Source organism: Nyctibius grandis, chromosome 2 (assembly GCF_013368605.1).
Source record: "Nyctibius grandis isolate bNycGra1 chromosome 2, bNycGra1.pri, whole genome shotgun sequence".
NCBI lineage: Eukaryota > Metazoa > Chordata > Aves > Nyctibiiformes > Nyctibiidae > Nyctibius > Nyctibius grandis.
This window is the reverse complement of record NC_090659.1, coordinates 34,051,078-34,075,901: the sequence shown is the minus strand read 5'-3', so window position 1 is coordinate 34,075,901 and position 24,824 is coordinate 34,051,078.

Genomic DNA, 24,824 nt, shown 5'->3' with positions numbered 1-24,824 from the left:
GCTGTGAGAAGGAGGCAAGAGACTCTGATGGGAGCTTGGCGAATGCCAGGGAGCACTGGGGGGCCTTGGCTGCCCTAAGAAGGATTTTGCTTTCCACCAGTGGCCTGTGCTTCTATCACTTGGCTCTTGTACTGGTTAGAAAAGTTTGAGCCAAAATTCCTAGGACAACCAGACACGTTTTGGGACATACTCACTTTCTTAGGTCTTGGATATATTGCCTCATTTTAAAATATCCTAGTGGGTGAGGGAATGTCTTCTATGTCTAATGGAGTGGGACTGTCAGTAAATAAAAGTCCAAATTAAATGAGGATCTATGACAGGAAAGGTGAAATGAAAGCTTCTCTAATTGTAAAATGATTTCATTTTGCCTTGCTAATTATTGAAATATGAGCTTCATGTAATTATACATGACTGGAATCAGCTTCAGCTAATGCTCACTACGTTTGCCCAATTAAATTTTACAGCATTGTGTTTGAATACAGCTAGTTACACTCATTAATAAAACTGTAGGTGACAATAAATGTGCAGAACTTCTGAAAGGAAGGTCAGCATTTGCTCTTTCTCCTTCCTAGCCCGACTTGTTTATTCTTTGGGTAGCGAGTTGCCTCCATATTCGCTTACTGGCCATGAGAGCACTGGGAAAGTGTGACCACCCCGTGCAACATGGTGATGTATCCTGCACATCTGTGTACAAAAGGCACTCAGTGGGAGGACTGTGTACAGCATAGTCCTCTACAAGACTTGCATCCTCGCGTATGCACAGCCCTCGTGCATGTTGTCCACTGGGAAGACCTTGCTCTGGGAAAATTCTCGCTTGAGATTGGAACAGAAAAGAAAAGAGGACAGAGTCTTTCTGAAAAAAAACCCCCAAGACCAACAAAATAAAACAGTAAGCAGAGTCACCAGAGAAAAACTTGTCAGATTGAATGATTCCTAAATCCTCTTCTCTCCTCCCTCTGCTCCTCCATCACTTTTCCACTGACTTGAGAAGCCTGGAATAACTCCCCCCTGCTACTGAAACTTTGTCAAATTAATTTGACGCTAACCTTTTTTGACATTATCCTATTTTTCTTCCATATTTATCCATCCTCTCACAGGTCATATATGTCTGTTTCTGGCATCTGTCCCAGTCTTCTTGGGTAGATGGTGTATAATAGTTTTAATGTATTTTTTTTTCACAGTGTCTATCTTTCTGCCTCCTCTGTCACTGAACTCGTCCCATGGTCTCAAAAGTGGCAGTGCCTTCCTCACAAGTCTCTTGGTACATGTGCACGCACACACACACACATGGAGGTTAAAAAAAGGAAAAGTCTGTTACTTTTTTAACCTTGTTCATTCCTCCTCTGTTCAGTTATGAGCTCCTTTTTTTCCCACCTTGATTTTTCAGTATTCTTCTTTTTGATATTTTGCAAGAAAGTCACTTTCTTCACCTCTGTTCCTTATCATTGAGGCTGACTGCATAGCACACATGACCCTCAAAAACACAGTGTTAAATATTAAAAAGTGATTAAAATTATTGAACAGAGAGAAATCCCACATTGCGCATATCTTTAGCACTCAGACCAAAGACCCCGTGTATGCCTGAAACTAACTTCATCAGCTACAAACTCAGTGAAGGAAACTAATAATTAGATTCTGATTATATGAATTCTTTGACTGGATTGTTTTATTATTTCCTACAATATAAAATCTTGTTATTAAGGACCAGTTTTCATGGGATTCCATCACTAGCATGTATTTAAAAAATTTGCCATCAGTTTGACATTACTTGAGAAACCTGTAACTATAGGACAATTTGTCTTGGAAAAGTAGCTAGAGGTGGTTGAGTCGAGCTAATAAAAGGTATAATAAAAGCAATGTGTTCCATATCAACTTGTCCTTTCAGCTAGGACCATGCCTACTGACCCTGCACCTCTTGAACTACGTAGCATTTTAGGTGGTGATTAGAGGCTAAGGCTGTCTCAGAGCCTGTAATCATGAGCCTTCAATATTACAAGGAGCTTAAGAGTAGAAGAGAGAATTTGAGAGGGAGAGAGTGAAAGGCACCTCCAGCTGCTAGCACCAACCAGTAAACGGGTTTTAAACTGGATATTCCAGAAATTGTTATATTTTAGCCCCAGCCTCTTTAAAAGTTCACAGAGAGTTGCGCTCTCTGTGCTGGAGACATAGGACACAGAGTAAGTCAGTTGTGTTCCCCATTTCTAACTGTGTGCACCTTACCATCCACATGGGTAATATGAGCTCTCTAACTCCAGTTCTCAGTGGGATGGTATGTACGGGGATGCCTATGCTGGCAAGAACTGGAAAAATTCAGCTATGATTGTGAGAGTCAGGGAAGTACAGGAGTCACCCATGCCAGGTAGTGGGACATAAGCCAGCTCTGCTCCTAAACATTCGCAGGGAGGCAAGTCGAAGGAAGGAGCTCTGCTTCAAGCACAACGCTATGCAAATAGCATTGGTTTGCCTTTTGCCTTGACAGGCAAGTGCATCCAGTGCTGCACTGCACTCCGCTGTCTGATCCCTGACCTGCACCCCTGTGCTGGGCCCTGCTTCAAAACGCAGGCAGACTGGAAGGAGACCAGCTGGAGGTGCAAAAGCAAGTGTCTCTGATGAATACCATCAGTGCCAGAAAATCACTGGAATCAAGACAACTATCCCAGAAGACAATGGTGAAAGAGAAATAAAGCAAATAGTGTAAGAAGCATGGGAGCAAGAGAATGTGTTTTGTTTTTTTAAGTAGCAGAAAGGAATTTAACCCTCTCCTGCGGTGGTTTCAGAGGAAGTCGGAAGACCTTAAAGGTTTAAGTGGAGCAAAGGAGTGTTGCTTGAAATGGATAGTCTGAAAGATGCTTATACCTATTTCTCTAAGATTTGTGCTCAGTTTTCAACTTGAAAATTTGTCCTTCAATGTTTTTTTTAAACAAAAATAAATGCATTTCACCCTAGCTACTAACTACATTTTAATGACTCAGCACTCACAAAGGTCATACGTTTACAATAAGCAATTTTATACGTACTCTATGACACTAAAATCAGTTACATTCTCATACCTGACATGACAACAAGGAAGACTGGTTTAATTTCTAGTTATGTTCCTGACATAAGAGAAAGGCGTCAAGGCTGTAAGTGGATAAGAGTTAAAAAAAAAAATACCAAAAAACTTTTGACTGTCATTGTGCTCACATTCACAGATCTTCCCCGCCACCATTTGAAACAGATGCAGAATGTAAACTTAGCCCCATTGATTTACTGGTAAGTACACTCATTTGTGCTTGCAGAATATGTGTATAAATAAATACATGTTATCATAAAAATTCATATCAGCCTTGTTTTTTTAGTACTCAGTAGATATATTATCTATAAATTGGAAAAAAATACTTATTAAGGAAAAAAGGCTATGCTAAAAGAAGTCTGAGTTATTTTAATGATATCTGAAATTGCAAGACAGACTTGCTCGGGACTGTCTTCTACCTGCTCATTTATGTGATGTCTGTGATGGTAAATGGAACAGGGGAGGACCAGGGTCTTCTAACATGTCTGGGTAAGGCAGCATTTTTCTGGGCTTGTTTTGTGCCATGTGCGGTTGGCAAAACACCGGAGATTAAGTGTTTAACAAAATTAAGTATAACTGATACTTTGCGTCATATATTGATAACAATATATTCAGAGCCTAAAAGATACCTTACACCAAAGAGAGTCTTCCAGGAAATTTGTGTTTGTACCCAATACGTAAGGTGAGGGCGGGGGGCGGGACACACAGCAGTACTACAGAGGTTTCTGCCTCTGAAGGGCAGAAACAAGGGACCAACAAAACTGTAGGTGACCCCAAAGACCTTGTCTCCACTGCTTTCACCTGAAGGGCATGTGGAAGGAGTGGTAAGCATGGAAAGAGCTGGGGAAGAGCTCTGTCATTAAGCAGAGACCAGGACTGCGTCTAGCAGTTGCTGCATTTTTTTGTTCCACTGTGGTCGCCAGATGTTTGCACACTAGGTTTCCTAAACAAACCTTCAATTTTGGGACCAGGGATCAGTTTCCTTGAAGAAAGCAGATGATGAGAAGCTTGTGGGCTACTGAGCCAAGTACCAAGTACTTTAAAAATGGACGTAACAGGTCCGTTTTTCAAAAAATGATCCTTACAGGTCAGATTTTGAGCATAGTAGCTGGACAAGTTGGGGGTGGAAATAAAAGGAGAGGAAAAAATTTAAAATTCTGACTGTGCTGTTTCACGCAGCTTTTTACTTAAAATTTCCTTAAAATGAGAAGAGGCGCCTGAATATATTTGACCACCAGAGGAAGTAGGCATTCCTTTTACTTTGGTTCTTGGTATGCCCTGATTTGGACATAGCTAATCATGGTGCTGGAGAGTATTTCACAGGCCCCAGCTGACTCATCCTCAGTCTGGCTTAAGCTGATCAGCCTTTTCTGTCATTGTTTTCTGTTTCTTTTTGTGCCAGCTCCTTCTTTAAATGTTCCAAGAGCATGACCCATTACACTTGATTACTGTGAACATCTTGCAGTCTCCTTTGAGAAGCAAGCAATGAAAATACTACCTTGCAAGGCAAGAACAGGAAATAAAAGGCTGTTAAAAAATAGAGAAAGGAAAGAGACAGGAAAACCAGACTCAGTAACATAAGTACTGCATAAAATAACAAGAAGACTGCAATGTCATTTGAAGTTGCTCTTTGGACAAATATGAATCCTTTGTATTTTCAACCTTAAACATGTAATTTCTTAATCACAGTTTTGCTCTTTGGACAAATATGAATCCTTTGCATTTTCAACCTTAAACATGTAATTTCTTAATCACAGTTTTTATGTGATTACAGCTGCAAAAACCACAGAGGCTCAGGTTTTAAAATTTTGTTTTAATATTTTATTTTATTTTTAATTTTATTTTTTCAGCTATCTACAGATAGCTGTGGGGGGAATTTTAAAGATAAGAATTTGTGTTTGGCTTTGATTACTAAAATTTTTGTTTTGGTGCTTTTAAGAGCTGTGTTAGATAGAAATGCAAAGCTTCCTGCTGAAATGTATTTCCAGTAAGATGTTTTTGCTTGGAAGAAATGAATCCTAAGTTTTTAGTCTGTTTTATCAAGAGAAGGAGAGAACTTCATGATTTCCCTTTCAGCAAGGAAATCTGTCTATGTACTTGTTATACATTTTCATTTTCTCTGCATGTTCCTAAGCTTGTGCTTTCCCTTACTAGTTTCTATGCATCACATCCCTCCTGATAAAGTACTAGATTGGCACCAACACGCTTTTGTCCTTGAGTCGAATGGTGAGGTCCTTCAACAATTAAATAAGCTTTTCACTAATTTCAGTGTGCAGTGTGCTCAGTGGAGGGCAGATAAATGAGATAAATGGAGTACACCTAGAGTACATATGACTGACTGCTGGCTAGAAAGCAAGAGGGGTAGCACCTAAATTCTTCTCAGCTCCCCAAAACCAACCCCCTCTGCATTGCAGTTACTGCAATTACTGCAATAACCTTTGCGTCTACATTACTGTTTTATTTTGGATCTGGAGTGTGCTTTTGAAACAAATCTGATCAAGTCCATTTAGTGTGTTTTTGTTCACACATTTGAGAGCAGGTTCAGAGAAATGGGTTCCTTTCAGATAAAATAGACCGGGTGGTACACTACAGGATTGCACCTTGCGTGCCCCTGCCACTAATGCACATTCAGCCTGTGGGAACCGATTACAGCTAGTCTGATGTAGAAGTCCCAAAATAAGTGTAGTGTGGATGTTGGGTCCTTAGCATTGTGTCTCCCACTCTGGTTGTTTCTTGTGTCGCACTGCTGCAGACATAGCCAAAGTTGGTACTCAGTTTGTGTTCAGCAGCTTGGTGAGTATCAAAAAGAGGGAAATCCTCAATGACATATAAAAAAAACCTTTTTTATGGTGAACGTAGACATATATTTTAAATCTGTGGTATAGCTGATGGACATGATTTTGCCACAGGAGTGGAGGCAGGTCAGTAAAAGGGAGTCAGAGGAGTTCTACCCAAAAGACTGGTGCTGTAGAAACTGAGGAATATTATCCTGAAAAAGGATAATTTGAGTTCTTACTAGATTCATTTATAGGCTGTTATTGTGAAAGTTGTCTAAAGTTTATTCAAAGTCAACACATTGTACAAGTGCAGCCTCAGCCGTCCTGGGAAAATTTTATTCTATATGGATGTTTTCCAACCTGCTACAGGTAAATTTTCTAGCAGTAGGACCTCTACTATTACACTGGCAGAAACCTTGCTACCAAAGTTAATTCTAGCTTCACAACAGTCTCCAACTTTACATCTCATGTTCACACTGAACTATGAATCAAGTACCTATTCAAACAAATCCTTTAAGTAGCTCTTCATCCTCTGAAATGGATTTTTTGCTGTAGAAGAACAGACATATCATTTCCATAGATTCTAGGGACAGAACTGGGTATTTGTACCCAGAGTAAAGTTTGGACAGCTTCCCATGGCTTATCCATGAAAGTATCCAAGGTATTTTCTGGACTATGCATGCCACAGCCAAAGAAAGAAACCCAGCCAGTGGGATTGCTGAAGGGTTGGACTGCAAAAAAAAAAGGAAGGTGTATTCTTAACATGTCAGCATTGTTCAAGACGATGCAAAAGTACTAAAAGCTTGCACTAATAAAAAGGAAGCATATGTTACGCCTAAAGCAAACACAATTTTTGCTGGATACAACTTTCATGACTGTGTGCAAGGAGTCTCTGAGGTTTTTGAATAGTTTTTAATATGGGCTGAAGCAGCTAGGTAATAAACACTGGCAATGCTGAGACGAGGAAATGAGAAGAGATTCCATAATCTTTAGAACTATCACTCTTCAAGTCTTAAAAGAGAAGAAATGGGAATTGGCTATAACCTGGTCTCTTGTGTTAGCATAGATGCAATTGAAAGCAGTATTGTTAGCATACAAATTGATATTGTCCAAATGCATTCTTTTGGTTGGAGATAATGGCCAAGACTCTTCGCAAAAGAAGAAGTTATGTCCTAGTGTAGGAGAGGAAGCAAATAAGCAATTTAGGCTGCAAAAAACATGCTCTTGCAGAAATGTGACTGGCAAAACTGTGTCAAAATGATCAATTTGTAAGTAATCTTTGATTTGGGAAATTTTGGAATACAATTGCTTTGTTCGTCAGTCCTGCATTGTTTTCAGTTCCGGCACTTGTTTCTTCTTTTTTGGCATGCTGTCAGAAAGGAGAGTATCAGAGAGGTGGGTCAGGATCTAAATGCTATCATTAGGAATTTTTTAATTTTTAATGGCAAAATGTTAGCATCTATATCCATGGTATAAGGAACACCCACGGGTCCTAATTTCACCCACATGCAGCCAGAGCAGCACCCTTGCCCAGCAACAACATGTACTGTTCCTCATCCAAAATGCAGGATCTTAAGAAAACAAAGTCCTAACTCAGCAGTTAAGAGCTCTGAGAGTATCTTTGAAGCACAGGATCAATCTTCATCAACCAGTTAGGGGAGCCTCTGTGGGACTTTTGAAAGGCTTAAACATTGGGCATGAGTCTACATATCTTGCTGAGCACAACCTAAATGAGTAGCTAGACAGTACTTCTTGATCAAAGCCATTTTGGTATGAGATAGATGTTTCCACAGTTAAGCAAATTCCACAGCATGGCACTGTGCCTCAGAGGGAACTTTGCAGTGTGAAGAGAGTGCTGCTTCTGGGTGTTTACAATAAACAGTAATGTGAGCTCTATTAGGCATCCAGTTAGAGGTAAAAACATAAACTGTGTGTGGAGATTATCTGGATAATTAAATTGTTAAGTAAGCATTATGTAAGGTGGGGGGAGGAGGGTTACTATTAATGCTAATATTAAATTTTGACTGCAGAAGGCAGCCAAGTACCTTTCTTCCCCTCCAGGAGATGATTATCTCTTGATAAATCAAATTCCCTTCAGCGGCCTTATTGCAATTTCAGAACAGGCGTATTATTAACAACACTGTGTAGTTTTATATTGGAAAAGATAGAGTTCAGAAGGCTGAACAGAACCTATAGCAGAGCTGCATGAATCCTGTGGATCAGTGTTACCACTTCGAGTATTAACCAGGACTCTCCCTTTACCTATTTGCCTCTGGAATGTGGATTTCCGAGGTTCATTTTCAGGGCATATTCTAGCTGGTAAATCTTCTTGAAACTTTTAGTTAAGGCTAGGAAACTAACAATAGTCACCTTCTCCTCGTCCTTGACCACACCTGGTGGTCTGCATTGGGCTCTGTTCAAATGCAGTGACAAATTGGGCTCCTTAGGACAGACAGGAGGTCCATAAAGCAAAGTATGTAGCTGAACAGGGTCAGATTGCAAGGAGAAGGAGACTGTCCGCTTAGCCTACATCTGAGGAAGCAGCAACAGGCTTTTCTAGCCTGACAAGCATCACACCATCAGAGCCCTCCACTGTTGTTGGATATCTAACCTTGTCTTCCCTTCTTGTAGCTGGGGAGACCCTGGCGAATGGAGAACTATTGCAGGGGGGAGGGATGGGAGGAGGTTTCTTGCAGGATAGAGGAGGGTTTAGAGAGAGGTGCCTACTTCCCTTAGAGTTATCACACAGCTTGACAGAGGTAGTGATATCAATTACCTAGTGCTTATTGCTAAGTTAAAAGTTAACCACGGCTTTTGCAGGTTGAGCTAATTTTGAAAACAATAAACAATTGCCAAGTTAAGGCCAAGAAAATGTAAACTGATTTCTGGAATGTCAAGGTCCAGAACAAAGACATAATGATTTGATTAAGATTTCTCGTGCAGGTGGCCAACTTGGCAAAGAAAGCAGGGATTTAAGTGTCCTTAACTGAACTACCTTTATTATAATACTAAAATACCTGCCCACAGGTCAGGAAGACCCTTGCCCAGGTGAGGACCCTTCCTCTGTGCAGGCACTGTAGTGTGAGAAATAACTAAGCAGATATTACAGTTATATGCTAATTGTTAACCGATCACTGTAGCGGGGAGTGTATGATCCTGTAATGCACGTGTATAAAAGATATAGTGGTGATGATTTCTGGTGTGTTTGATTTGTGGGAAACCACCGAGCACCCAGGCTTGTGCAAACCTGAAATAAATAAGCAATGTCTCTCCTGAGTGTGTGACACTGGCTTAATGCGCACTGGGCTATGAATCCGCTTTTTGGACAAGAGCAGCACAGCGTCTATGGCACAGCAGTAGCTTGCTCCCCATCCTGGCTTCAGGGAGCTGCACTGGGAAGCCCCCTTTCTGCCTGGGCACTGAGGCTACCTGGTTATGACAGGCACAGATGCCAGCAGGTACATCTCTGGGCAAAACTCAGGGTGTGATATATTGTGCTCTGTTGGATATTTAATCCTGATACAAAAGGCACAGAGTTTGGTTGTGTTTGGAGAATATTGCTGGCATCAGTATTTCTTTTTTCGCACCAAACAGAGAAAAACATACCCCAAACCATTTTCATGATATAGGTTAACCTGCTCTTATATATTGGCATGATGTATTATTTATACAGTGGTATGGACTACTATCCTCCATGTATAGTGAGTGTGGGTATGCAGCTTTGCACGTATATGAAATGTTACAAAATAAATGTGAAAAAAATTGTTACTGTTTTAGTTTTAATTCATACTCAAAGACAAGAGGTATGATTTCTCTGCAGTAGTTACATTTCAGCTGTTTGAAGCCAGCTGAGAGCCAGCTGTGTGCCCACACAGCCTCTCAAGGGTGTGATTATTTAATGATAAAACTAATTTTCTTCAATGGCTGCTGATTACTATTGCAAAAATTATTTTAACATAAACTGAAGTGGTGAATTTTTAAGCTGAAAGAAGGCAGGGTTGGCTACTTAGAATACTGAGAATATTAAGTCCTATAAAATAACACTACCTGACAAAATGCTTGGCTGAAATCTAGAGTTCAATTCATTTTACAGTGGTAAATTGTCTGCTTAGCTGAAAAGAATCTCTTCTGCCATGCTATTAACGTCATAACATTTAGTTGCACAATTCCTTAAAGGCAAAAGTCATTCCAGGTCAAATGGGCTTTATAAGCACTAGATATGACCTTCTCTGAGGCCAAGACTCTCGGTTCTGGGGAAGACTTTCTCTTCACTCACCTTCACTCACCAGGCACTGTCCTTTGAACATGAAGGCTGAGTGACATGGTGGACTTTGAATAAGATCTTTGGAAATGGAATGAAAGTTTGAGGCAGAGGAAAAAAACATTATGGTGGTTCTTACGAGATACAAGCTACCTGCATATTAAGGAAAATATTTTCATAAATCATTAACTTTATACTTCTCCTTATCACAGAATCACAGAATCACAGAATGTTAGGGATTGGAAGGGACCTCGAAAGATCATCTAGTCCAATCGCCCTGCCGGAGCAGGATTGCCTAGACCATATCACACAGGAACGCGTCCAGGCGGGTTTTGAATGTCCCCAGAGAAGGAGACTCCACAACCTCTCTGGGCAGCCTGTTCCAGTGTTTGGTCACCCTCACCGTAAAGAAGTTTTTCCTCATATTTATGTGGAACCTCCTGTGTTCCAGCTTGCACCCATTGCCCCTTGTCCTGTCAAGGGATGTCACTGAGAAGAGCCTGGCTCCATCCTCATGACACTTGCCCTTTACATATTTATAAACATTAATGAGGTCACCCCTCAGTCTCCTCTTCTCTAAGCTAAAGAGACCCAGCTCCCTCAGCCTCTCCTCATAAGGGAGATGTTCCACTCCCTTAATCATCTTCGTGGCTCTGCGTTGGACTCTCTCTAGCAGTTCCCTGTCCTTCTTGAACTGAGGGGCCCAGAACTGGACACAATATTCCAGATGCGGCCTCACCAGGGCAGAGTAGAGGGGGAGGAGAACTTCTCTTGACCTGCTGACCACACCCCTTCTAATACACCCAGGATGCCATTGGCCTTCTTGGCCACAAGGGCACATTGCTGGCTCATGGTCATCCTGCTGTCCACTAGGACCCCCAGGTCCCTTTCCCCTACGCTGGTCTCCAACAGGTCTGTCCCCAACTTGTACTCATACATGGGGTTGTTCTTGCCCAGATGCAGGACTCTACACTTGCCCCTGTTATATTTCATTAAATTTCTCCCCGCCCAACTCTCCAGCCTGTCTAGGTCTCTCTGAATGGCTGCGCAGCCTTCCGGCGTGTCAGCCACTCCTCCCAGTTTTGTGTCATCAGCGAACTTGCTGACAGTGCACTCTATTCCCTCATCCAAGTCATTAATGAATATATTGAATAGAACTGGTCCCAATACCGACCCTTGCGGGACTCTGCTAGACACAGGCCTCCAACTGGACTCTGTCCCATTGACCACCACTCTCTGGCTTCTTTCCTTCAGCCAGTTCGCTATCCACCTCACTACCCGATCATCCAGACCACACTTCCTCAGTTTAGCTGCGAGGATGCTGTGGGAGACCGTGTCAAACGCTTTACTGAAATCGAGATAGACCACATCCACAGCTTTACCATCATCTATCCACCGGGTTACGTCCTCATAAAAGGCTATCAAGTTGGTTAAGCATGACTTCCCCTTGGTGAAGCCATGCTGAGTGCCCCTAAGGATCCCCCTATCCTTGATGTGCCTAGAGACAGCACCAAGGACAAGTTGTTCCATCACCTTTCCGGGAAGGAGGTGAGGCTGACCGGTCTATAGTTACCCGGGTCCTCCTTCTTGCCCTTTTTGAAGACTGGAGTGACATTCGCTTTCCTCCAGTCCTCAGGCACCTCTCCCGTTGCCCACGACTTAGCAAAGATGATGGAGAGTGGCCTAGCAATGACTTCCGCCAGCTCCCTCAGCACCCGCGGGTGCATCCCATCAGGGCCCATGGATGCACCCATGTTCTTTCCTGAATGCATGCTTTCCCACAGTTGAAAGGCCTACCAAGGAACATCCTGTCTTCAGCATTTAGAAAGACAAAGGGAATTAGTGACATCTATTTTCTTACTTGTCACTTGCCAAATGAGATGTTATACACTAAAAAGGAGGAAAAATGCATTTTTGATATTCTGGGATAAATTCTGTTTAAGATAGATACAAAAAGGGTTTTTAGAGAGGACCTTTTGACAAAATGGGAAAAATAAAAAAATAACCTTTCATTTTAAGTCACTTCTAAAACTTGTAGGTCTTGAGACACTTTGTTTTTTTAATTTCTTTTTCTATTGTACAGGCATCAAATTTGAAAAGAGAAATGCTGGTTTCACACTACATTTTGGTTTTTAAATTATTTTCTGTCTTACTGAAGTAAAATATTTGATTTTGAAAAATTTAAATTTTTGAATATTTAAAGATAGGTTTTTTATTTATACCTCTCTAAAAGTTTAATATTTGGATAAGTTTATTAATCACTAGGAAACAACTAGACCTAATTTGTATGTTCATTAGCAGAATCCACAGCAGACCTGTGGTTCCAGTTGATGAGGACAACATAAGCTTAGAAAACCACCACTAGCCATAAGCATGGCTTTGCTCTGGAGGTTTTCAATCACTCTCAGTTTGGGACACCTAGTCAGATTGCAGCTGATGTATAATGTAAATTTTTAAAGGACAAAGTGGTATCAGCATTTGCTGTCTGATAGTTGACTAAAAAAAACCTGCAGAATTGAAGTTTCTACATTTTTAATTGTACTGCACAGAAAGAAGCAGCCCTCTAAAAATTACAACTAAGGGATAGAGTACGGGGTATAAAGACTGTATCTGAGAGTTATTATTACCATCAGTTATTATGTAAATGATTCCCCTTGCTCACAAACACACACACACACACACTCTCTCTTTTTCATCCCGATTTAAAACATAATTGCAGCCCTTGACAGATTGCCATTGATTTTTTTTCATAGAATGAATTAAAATATTTAAAGTAGGAAAAGATAGAAAGGAACATTATGTCCCATTAAACTAACCAAATGTACTAAAACTAACCCCTCCACCCCAAAACCACCACTGCATGAAGACGGATTATGAATGAACAAATCCACTTGGCACTTTACAAAACGAGGTCTTGATAAGTGCACAAAAAAAATAAAATCAAAGCCCTTTAGAGCTGACAGGATCCTGGCTTTGTAGCAATGAGATTAAATCAGGGCAGCAAGATCAGAAAAGTGCTTCCAAATCCTTCCAAGAGCAAATTATAGTTTTCTGTTTCCTGACTGTCTTTCATGGCTGTTGTGCAAGTTTGTTAAAAATACTTCACCATTTTCCACAGGATAGTATAGAGGCCAATAGTATGAGTTGACAGAAAAAAGGGATGTATAATTTGACAGAAGGGTCTAAGGGAAGATGTAGAAGAGTGTGGAAGACCCTCAGTCTGCAAACAGCTGTGCTTTACTTGGGGAGCATAAGATTTGCTTGGGAACACTGCACTGAGAATAGTTTTTGCTTGCTTCTAAGATAAAGGAGCCGAGACCAGTTCACAGGGCTTTTTGAGGCATGAAAGAAGTAAACATGTGTGGAAGGTCAGTTCTGAACACAGAGCTGAAAACAAGGAATGGTTGTTGATGTTTTGAGTCCAGAACACTGGCTCTTCCCAGAATGGGTGATGAGTGCTTAGCGTGTGAATGTTGATGTTATCTTGAACTGCCTAGTCTGGCTCCTGCATTGTAGCAGTTAAATAGGGTAGTAGGATAACAATAAAAAGCCTTAGGCCTTTCGGCTTCAGGCCCTTGCATCCTCGATCTCAGAGTCTGTGCCTTCCTTGCCGCCCGCCGCAGAAGAGGATATACTGTACGTTACTTCAGAGTCAGGAAATCCCTCCATGACCGATGGCCAAAATCTGTGCCAGATGACCAGTTGCTCACTTGTAGTCCTCTATGGTTTGGAGAGAGGGCAGCAGAAGGATGCAAAATGGAGTAACATCAGCTAGTTCGTCCCTTCCTCAGGGCACCCATGCTTAGGACCTCTGTAAGACTTGCTTCCCCTCCACCTGTTTTCTTATGAGATCACTTCTGCAGTTATATATAACTCACTCTGGGACAGCAGGATGCTGTCAAGGTCCTTCCTACTGAGAAAGACCTAGGGAGTGGGAATATAACTCACTGTCTTCAGGAAGGCCATTTTTATGTGCTGTAGCAATTTAATTACTGTGACAGTTAGTCAATGCTGGTTACTGGTGGTAACTCTGTGTAAATGATAAGTAGCACTTTTTCCTTCAGCATTCCTTCAATCAGCATTGCAGTATTTCTCTTCAGTTAGGGATGAATGAACTTGAGCAACCTCAAGCTCTCTCTCCATACACTGAGTTTTTGGGGAGGTGAGCTCCAGTCCAGGTCTGAACTCTGTCTTTGTATAATGGACATAATAAAACAACAAGTTTGAATAAATTAATAATTGACTTGTTTTTTGAATTAGTTGGAATGTGCAATTTGGAAAAGATTCCCCTACACCTCAAATTTATAACAAAGTAAACCATTGTTCACATTATACACTGCTCAATCACCCATTTAATCACACAGACATTGGGGCTCCAGTATTTGGTATCTTGCTTGTTAGTACATTTTGTCGCCAGTGGCTTCCTGTAGTAATTCCCCTCCTAAGCTCTATTGTTTAATGTTTTAAACAATTTCCAGGTTTCTGAAAGATCCTCCAAGAACTCACCTCTGTTTGCTTTTTCTTTCCACCACACACCAATGGAAAGACATATTTACTGCATGGATCTTTGCATCATACAGTGTATTGCTTAGGTCCGTGGTTTCCTATGGTTCATATGTCTTGCAGTCAGACCTCTGTACTCAGTACAGCATAATACTCTGCCAACTTTCAAACTATTGGAAAACACACTTCAGATGTGATGACTAATTTTTCATAAATAAAAGACATGATCTAGTGTAACAACCTGAAAAGATCTTGTGAAGAATAATTTCAGATGTCTGCATACATTGAAGCATTCAGAAAAATGTACTTCAGTCAATTAATGTGCATAAAAGTTTTCAAGGCTGGCTTCTAAAAATGTGACTACTCAACACATTATGTTCTGTCTACTTGTAGTCTGAGTAATTCAGGTATGATTCTGTTTCAGGTAGCAATAAAAGAAAGACAAACAGTTAATACAGGTAAAGAGAACAGAGAAACACTGTCCTCAAAGTGGTGTAGTTTTGTCGGTGGCAAGAAGAGAAGAGCTGGCCTACTTTTACTATATTAAAATCTAACCTTATATTTAGAATTTGCCAAGACAATTTTCATTATAGTAAAGATTGACTCTTTCTCACTAAGAGTTTGAGAAACTGCCATCCTTTTTGCCACTGCTTGCCATCTAAGATGGTGAGATTGGAGTTCAGTTGCCTTAACACAGTCACCTATTGCTAGTTTAGATCTTCAAGGTATATTTCCACTTGCCTCTACCAGAAGGATGCAAGTTCCCCCTGGGTCCTGGGTTATACCTGCCAATACGTATGGATGTCTCAGACACCTGGGGGCATCTGATATGGCAGTGGGTTTGTGTGCTGAGGCAACACATTTCAGCTGCTTTCAAAATTCTAACTTGAAAATTATCTTTACACATCTACAAAAGCTATTGATTTTTCCTGAATGGTTCAATATGGGCATTTAGTTTATTGCATCGTATCTGGAAACAGTTACTTGTGCCTTGTAACTGATCTCTTAAGACATATTATTTTTTTTCTTGTTTAATAACTTGACATTAAACATTATTAAGTTCACTGTAAACCAGAAGTGACATGCAATTTTGGGGTGGGTTGGCTATGGTAAGAACTATCCAGCCAGGACTCAAAAACTACACAAAGCTTCATCAGTGGTTTGTTACATAATTCCCGGTTTGTCAGCTATGTGAATGGTTCTGTTGATTAGTTCCTAATAACCTAACTTACAAATATATAATTTCTAAAAAGCATAGACAATAAATATGAATTAAACTAATATTCAGGTTCCACTGTGTTGGCTGTTTGGGAAACATGACACTGCAGCATGAATCATACAAATACCCAGCACTGTGCTGACTGCAAAGTTCATAATCAGTATAAAATTAAAAGTTGGCTGTTGACACCATTTTCAGCTAGCTTAAGCTAAATACTGCCTTTTTGCAAGTTTTTCCATTAATGAAATTAGAGTGCCTCATCTTTATGGGAAAAGAACTTGGAAAGGATTGTGAACACAGTCAAATGAAAATTCTCTTTTGAGATCTTTTTGCTCAGACAGTATTGGAGATGGATAGCAGCATAAAATCTTAAGACAAATTTGAACAAATGTTCAAATATTCCCCCAGCACACATTTACAATATTTGCAGCTAGTCATCCATTCCCTACCAGATGCTATGCTTTGGAAACCAAGCAACAAAGAGTATGGTAGAGAGGCTAATTAATCATACATGAGTTTCATATTAAAGGATTTTTATCAGCCCTATAAGACCACAGTAACAGCTCCACCCTACGTATGCCATAAGAATAGGAAATGTCTACTGATTTTTTTTAACCAATAGTACTGTTTTATACTACAGGGAAGACACAGTTTGACCTTCTCGGAGGCAATTTCCAGATAAGAGTGACCAAAATTATAAGCCCCTGAAGGGCTGTAATTTTGGCAGAAAATACCATTTTAATTTTCTTTCTTGTAAACTGCACACCATGCACATACCCAATATTTTATTAAATTACTACAGAAACAAGAAAACAGTTGTTGATGGGGATAAGGTAGTAATTCTGGTATTTCCTTTTAATGGTCTTGGATGGTAGTTTGCTGGGCTATTGCATGCAGATTGAGCTGCACAGAAACATGATCTTGATAGTTACTGTATTACTAATATCTGGATTATGAAATGATTGATTTTTGGAAGAGGTTATAAATGTACATTTCCAGACCTACTAAGAATTCTGTACTGTATTGCACAGCTTCTGTGTCCTTGAAGAGCTGGGGTGCATGAGTGTCTGAAGTATATGAACATTTGAAATATTTATTAAGGTAGTTAGGTTATGAGAGGAGTCCAAAACAGACATGCAGATCATCTCTCAGGCTGTGAGAGGAATTTATATGACAATGAACAGGCTGCAGAAGGAAGTCAGCTTGGAGTCTGCTCTTTTGAGAAGGTTTCAGTCGTTTCAAGAAATAACTCAATTCAGGCATATTTAGTGAGTAAATGTTACACTACCTGAACCAGAATGATTTAATGCTGGTCCATATTTTAATTGTTAGGAAGGAACAGTTTGCACTGTGTTAGGTGGTGCTGTGTCCTTTCCAAGGCACATTTATTCCTGTTTCTCCTCTTTTGACATTAAAAATGAGACCTTAACAATTAGGCTTGAGGAATGCGTCTACAAAGGATGAAAATCAGAGGATGAGTTGGGAAGGTGTGAGCAAGAAAGGTGGTTGGGGAGTTAGTTCCATATTTTAGCTACTCTTTGCTTGCTTATTTCTATGCTGATGTGTTCTATACCTGTTTACACATTTTTGATTTTAAATTTTCCAAACATAATTTGGGAAGGAAAGTCTATGGCACCGTGTCAATGGGAGGGTATTTCTGGGAAGGTTAAGTTAATTTACATGGAAAAATGCTTCCTCTCATAATGTAAATCAGAGAGAGTGTAGCAGAAAAGAAATTGCTCCTTTATATACTAATTATAAATGAGCCTTAGTGGAAAATTTATATGCTCATTTGAAAATGATCTCTGTTTTTTGCCTTGGAGTGCTGAATGGTAATTAGAATAAAAGGTGTTTCTCCAGTGGGCCAAATGCGCTATCAAGGCTGTACTGCACAAGCCCCATGGTTTCCATAGCGTGCAACCCCTAAGCATCAACTCATATTTTCCAATTAGGAGTGACTAGTGTTCCTCTATGTGTGGCAAAAATATGAACAGTCATTTATCTCTGCTAGAAGCATACGAACAGAAGGGACCACTAAAGCTATAATTTTTTTTTTAAACATTGTAGGACTTTGCTTTGACTGAATACACGTGATGCTATTTTTTTATTAAAAAAAAAGTAAAAATGAACTGTTTAGGATGAGGTACAGTATAGCATAAGATTTAGCCTATGCAAAACAGTTGGCGGCTGAGTAACAGAGGAGAGATATGAGGAATTAACTAAAAAAATAACGCTTACTTTATACATAGCTGCTCACAACTTGCAGCATGTGAGAAAGCTAAACCAAAGGCTGGACCAGAGCTGGGTTCCAGCACTGGGTAAATGAGTCCCAGCTAAAGTCTGTCACACAATATCCAAGTATCTGAGTAAGGAAGCAGTATTAGCTCTCCCAAAGGACAGTATCTGAGCTTCTGGAAGCAGAACAAATACCCTTTATGACGTTTTACATTCTGTAAGATTATTTAAACAATAGAGATGTACATAATTGACTGACTGACTTCTGTCTTTCCTCCTCTAGATGACTTTCATTATGACCCCTAGATAGTCTTTGTTTCTGAGTTCCATGATGGAAAGTGCAGTGTGTGACAAACTAGGGGTGAGAGAGTCATCCCTCTTGAGGGTATGGTGTTATACAATCTTTGTATTCATAGAATCCATTCCTGACCATCAGGTCTTAAACGTGAAATAACTAATCTTGTCATTTTAATAAAATCCTTTTTACAAGGCTCAATAGCTCATGGGAAGTACATACAAGCAAAGAAGCTAGAACACTGATTGAAGACTTCCTCCAGGTTACACAAGAATTGGAGCTGCAGACTTTCTTAGAAATGACACTTGTAATCATTAAACATACGAAATAGGTATTACATAATATATCTGCATTATCTACTGCTTTGCCACAAATGTTGTTCCTCACAGAAGGTGTCATATCTTGTTTATTATCTCTTTTAATGGAAAGAGTCAGAGAGGTTTGGTAAGCTCATTTTCTCCAGAATGTTAAACCTAGTTTTTCCTTTGTTGCAGTCTATTGTGTTTCTTCTATACATTCCTAAGGATGTTTCTTTTCCCTTGCCATGATTTGCTCCTACTGGAGAATGTTAGCTCTTGGCCTTTCAGATCTCTTCCTTAGTTTATCACCACAAAATTCTATATAACTTGAATCTAAGTGAGAGCAGCCCAATTTCACGCATGTGGTACAGGAGTTGTACACTTTCCCTAGCTGCCACTTCAAATGTTCCTGAGCACTCTGCTGTGCCTCTGTTTCCTCATCCATAAAATACAGATAAAGATAATGGCCTTTGGCTTTATTTTTTAAACCAAAAGACTCCAATATGTATTGGGGAAGAATGATATGTATATGCTTAAGGATCATTATTACATCCACCACTTGCATGTGGTATTTGGTAAAAAAACCTCACATAAAATATTCCATGCTTAGATCTTAGCTGTCACCTCCTGTCCTCACCTCCTTTTTCTAGTTCCTGCATGCATCTGACCCACCATCTATGCTCCTTATGGACTGAGCTGCTGCACTTTCCCTGTGATGAATTTCTGTCTATGTTACCCTGAAAAAATGCTTAACTGCATCAAAATCCTTGCTGCTTTGCTTCTAGCATTTGCAGTATTTCCTGGATCAGAATCCTCAGCAGAGCGAATTAATGCAGCCAGTAATAATTTATTTATATGTGTAAGTGATCAGAAAAATGTTAATAAATTCTTAACATTATGCACTACAATGGGGTTACTCAAAAGTTCATCAAGTTAAGCGTATGCAGGATGTTGGCATGACTGAGGCCATTGATTTAGACTAACACATATTCATTCAGGAGGCAGCAAAACTCTCTTGAGCTGGATACTGTGTTGCCCCTGGATGTTTTTGATTTTTTTTCTATTCAGATGGTGGTTCTTGACCCTCTGAACAGTAAAGGCTGGAGCTTCCTGAAGTGGGTAGGAGGTTCCTTCTTGTCTGTCTTCCACATGAAGAAAAGGGTTTGTAAACGTGACAAGACAGTAACTCAGAGATAAGGAATAACTACAGTGAAGAACAGGAGTAGCAGATGGTAATAAGAGAGGATCTGTAAGAGATTGGCTAAAATAAGATGTGGCTAAGCAATATGCCTTTTCTAGCCTGGGTGATCTTTAAATGTCTCTGTGTCAACACTTAAGTCAATTGTCCTAGATGAGGGAGCCGACTGTGGTGTCAGTGGAAGTCTGCTGCTGCATGCACTCACCCAGGACAGCACGTTGTCTACAGACAGCTTGTTTCTCTTGTGGTTTGTAAACGAACCCTCAAAGATCTGATGTTTGGAAATCCAGTTAAAAATCACTGTTTCATCCAAAGACCTAAACCAGATGGTAGTTGGCCAGTACCGCTGTTTGGAGCATTTCAGTGTGTAAGCAGCTGGGCAGTTTCTTTTGCTGAGTGTCCTCTTCCGATTCAATAAGCTATAATTGTCTCTTTAACGTTTGGACAAATCATTCACCGAAGTCACGGCAGGAGGCCGTGATTAAATGTGAAGTTCTATGCAGCTCCAAGAATCCCTAAAATGCCTGGCTGAAGCTAGAGTCTGATACATACCAGAGGCTGTGGAAAACAAAAATCTATTTCCTAGTCTCAGTGACATGAACTAAATTAGTGCCCTGAAGCCAAACAGCTTTGTTAGATATAGTCTGATACCTGCTGATGCCAGTAATTGCAGTTACTCTGCTAAAATAAGCGAAAATGATCATTGTCACTGACAATCTGCTCTGAGATAACAGCTTTTGCAGACAAAGATACCATGGTAGCATGTGCTAATGCCACAAGATGATATGCACAATTGCTCTGGAGGTTTCAAGCAGGTACCAGACACCTGGCATGACTTCTCTGTGCAACATCTGAAGGAAGCCATTTCCTTGCTTTCCTTCTATAGTGGATTACTTCTTTATGGGTTTGGGTCATACTCTATATTATTTGGCTCTATGTCAGCTTGGATACCGGGATTTTGCTCTAAAATACAGTTCTTTGCCAGACCTTTCACTTTAATTGTACACAATTTGCTTTAGTACAGAAAAACAGAAGGCTGAGGTGTTTTGAGCTGGCAATATTGATAAAATACTGGAAGAATGTTTTACCTTGTTAAAACGAGCTTTGGAGACACGCTATTCTTATTTTCAGTTTAACAGTTCAGGCTTTGAATGGTATGTGCATGTAAAACTAAATATCTTTGGAATACCACAGAAACTGATGAGATTTTTTGAGACAATGAATGTGTTCTAGTTCTGTAATGATTTCAGTTTGCTCAGGGAACAAAGGCTAGTAAAGGTATTACTTATATTTATCCAGCAATGTTTCTTCTACTGAAGAATTCTAGGAGTAAAAGAAAAGCTCACGTGCAATGCACCAGATGTGCACAACCATGTGTACACAGCTGTGAACAAACCTTCAAGACAGGCTGCAGCACTGCATTTTTCTTCATCCCTTAGAATGTGCTTGAGAAGTGTGCCTTCAAGGCACTATGCACAGTGGAACTGGAAGAGGGATGAATATGTAAGTTATCCTCAGCCTGATATGCCTGTGTGGCTCTGTTCACCCTCCTTGAGCTCCTCAGTTGTCCCCATGCTCAGTCCTGGAGGCGATGCTGTTGCTTTATCTGCAGGGCACTCTGCCGGCTGCTTCCTCCTCAGGGCATCCCTTTCTCATGTTATTAATGGGATTTCTAAATAATATAGTTTGCTACTACATAGCTGTTTAATAGCAAATAATCTACTGTTAAATAATTCTTAAAGTTTTTAATGTTGTTTGTGTGGAGAGGGAGAGAAGCCTTTGTAAACACCGCCAGAACGAGAGTTCACTTGCCACTGAGGTATCACAGCTGTATCACCTAGAGACGGCAGGAGCTGCCACCATGCTCTGTTGATAAGAACAGAATAAATACCTGTTGCCTTATCCTCTGATCTATTGCTTACCAGCATGACTGCCTGTAGTATTTTTTTTTTTATCCCAGAGATTATAGGCTGTCTAGACCTTTCTTTGCGTTAGTTTTTTGTAAAACAGAGTGCACAGTGGGGAATTTATTCTGGAAGAAAGTTCTTAAATATTGATAGAATGCAAGTAGCACCTTTTTACTGACTTTGCTTTTCATTGTTCAAGATAGGAATGCTGCATTTTGTTGGTGTGATTTAAAAGAAGAAAGAGAAGGTTTTTTGCATGCCTGCTTTTTTTAACATTTAATATGGAATTAGAGTAGAGGTTCATATGGAAATAACTACCCTAAAATATGTACTATTATTCACTATGTATTTGTCCTCCCTGATGTTAGAAGCTATGAATACGTAAAGCAGTCAAGATGGATCCTACTTATTGCACACTTTCCCATGTGCAAATCTGTACAGTTCAAGATCTACTGCAGACAGCTGACACCTGGAAAAAGTAAATCTCCAACCTAAGAGTGTGTGTGCTCACCTGCCTGCATAAGTTCTGTAAAACTGCATGCTGAATCTTATGATTCCACAGAGAGATTTTTCAATGTGATGAAACAAGATGAAATGCTTGAGAAGGATTTGCTCTTGCTGAAAAAGACCAGAGTTGCATACATTAAAATCGTTAAAAAAATAGTCTTAAGTCTCCAAGTTAAGCACTAAAGTTGGGTAAAGTTCAGAAAAATTTACCTAGCAGTGGTAATGCTGAATATTTACAAATACATTGGTGACATTTTTAACATGGTTGTGAAGTGTTACCACTTAGTGCAGAAAGAAGAAGCTATTTTCGGCCCTGTCTCTGTTCACTCTCTCTGTCTTGTTTGTGGTTCAGGGAATGGGGAATCGACAACCTGTGATGCATCTGCAGCCCACATTGTTTCTTCATATAGTCCATACCCAGCCACAATTTTTTTGCAGTTTTATTAGATAATGTTCAGTTATGTATTAATTTTGACAGATGCGCTTGAAAGATCTGTTCGAATACCAGCAGTAAAAAGACTGCTCACCCATGGTATAGCTAGTTATTAGAAACCGTTTATGTTGTCTCAGGGTTTGCTAGCCAAAGAAACTGCATACGCTGCACTAGGCACTGAATAAACACAAGTGCTCTAGTATAAAATCCATGCTTAAACCAGTGTAACTATTAATCAGCTTGAATACTCTTGCCCAGTAATAAGGCCTTACAGTTAAAGATATAGTGTTGCTTATGAGTCAAAACACATCAAAGTAATGGTACCATAAAGTGGCCTCAGCCTTCGAAAGTGCATATATATCTGGTTATGATAATTTACAGCAGAGGATTATATTCCCTCTTCAGGAAAATTTTGCAGACAGGGCTGGAGGCAGGGTTAGGGGAGGGGGCTGCACCAGGAGATGCTTACGCTACCTTACCTGAGTGCTTGTCTATCACTTCTTCTTTGTCCAGGGTAACAGTCTGCACCTTTTGGATAACAGTTTTATCTCAGTGTCTGGACAGAAGCGGGGATATGCTCTGTGTGGCAGCTTGCGTGTAAACTTCTTCCCCTTATACTGTTGTACAACCACATTATGCCACGCTGATGTCAAACTTTTTTGATGGAATGTAATTTGGAAAGATGGTAGACATAATTCTAGACATAAAAATTAGATTTTTATGCATAGAATGCATATGAAATACATAAAAATGCATTTCTATCACTAGCAATGTCTGAGAATATGGTTTAGGAACGTCTGAGAATATGGTTTAGGAAACTCCTGTGTGACAGCCACAGAAAAAGTGAGTTTGCAGTAAATTTTGTATTGATTTTCATAGTAAACATGATGAAATGGAAATGGAAAACTGCATTTGCCAGCCAGCTTCCAGAAGCATTACATTTCGTCACCCTTTAGGAAATGTGCAGGAGGGAGGCATTTTCAAGGAGCTTTAAGGGTAGCACTCAGCACTCATATTAACAATGAAGTGGTTAAAGGCAGATGAGAATTTAAATGGGGTGATTATTTCAATCAGCTCTGCTTCTGTATTTGAAGAATTCAGTGGCATCAGGGACACCCCGGCTGCCTCAAGCCCAGAGAAGCTATTTCCTGGGTACTCTCTGCTAGGAGGCTTAAACTAGCAAAGAGTGATAGCGCTTTGCCCTCCTGAGCTCCTTAAGGTTTCACAATTGTAGAGGCAAAGTGACTTACAGCTCTCATACAGCCTTCAAGCATTTTTATGCATATAAAATTTGAAGTTCTGAAGTGCTAAATAGGCTGAGCTCTAAGCCAGTTTACCTCTCAAACATAATAGTTTAAGCAGTTGAACACAGAGGTGCCTGTTGAGGACAAAGCCTCTATGTTGAGGAACATAGAGGTGCCTGTTGAGGAGAGACAGCCTATATCAGAGTCCCACCACAGTCAGAAAAACCTGACAGGCATATAGCTACCTCCTCCACAAGGAAGAAGAGAAGAGTTTTAGTGGTTGGAGACTCCTTCCTAAAGGGAACTGAGGGCCCAATATGCAGAGCTGACCCACATCACAGGGAGGTCTGCAGTACGCCTGGAGCCCGAATCAGGGATATCACCAGGAAACTCCCCAACCTGGTGAAGGCCACAGACTACTACCCCCTGCTGATCTTCCAGACAGGTGGGGAAGAAGCTGCATCCCGTAGTCTGAGGGGGATGAAGAAAGACTACAAGGCCCTAGGACGGTTGGTGAAAGAGTCTGGGGCACAAGTTGTTTTCTCCTCCCTCCTTCCATTTGCAGGTGATGACGTGCGATGGAATAGTAGGATTCTCTCTATAAATGCCTGGCTACGAGACTGGTGCTACAGGCAGGGCTTTGGGTTCTTTGATAATGCCTGGTTTTTTATAAGACACCAGGCGTGACGGTAATACATGGGAAAGGTTTATGTCATAAGGGCAAAAGGGTTCTGGGACAGGAATTAACAGTGCTCATTCGGAGAGCTTTAAACTAGATTCGAAGGGGGATGGGGTAGTAGGTAGGCTTGCACCACTGGGGCAACGCTCTAGTGTTGAGGTAGACCAGGAGGCCTCCCATCCCCCTAGGGTGAAATCGGTGTCCTCAGCTGACTC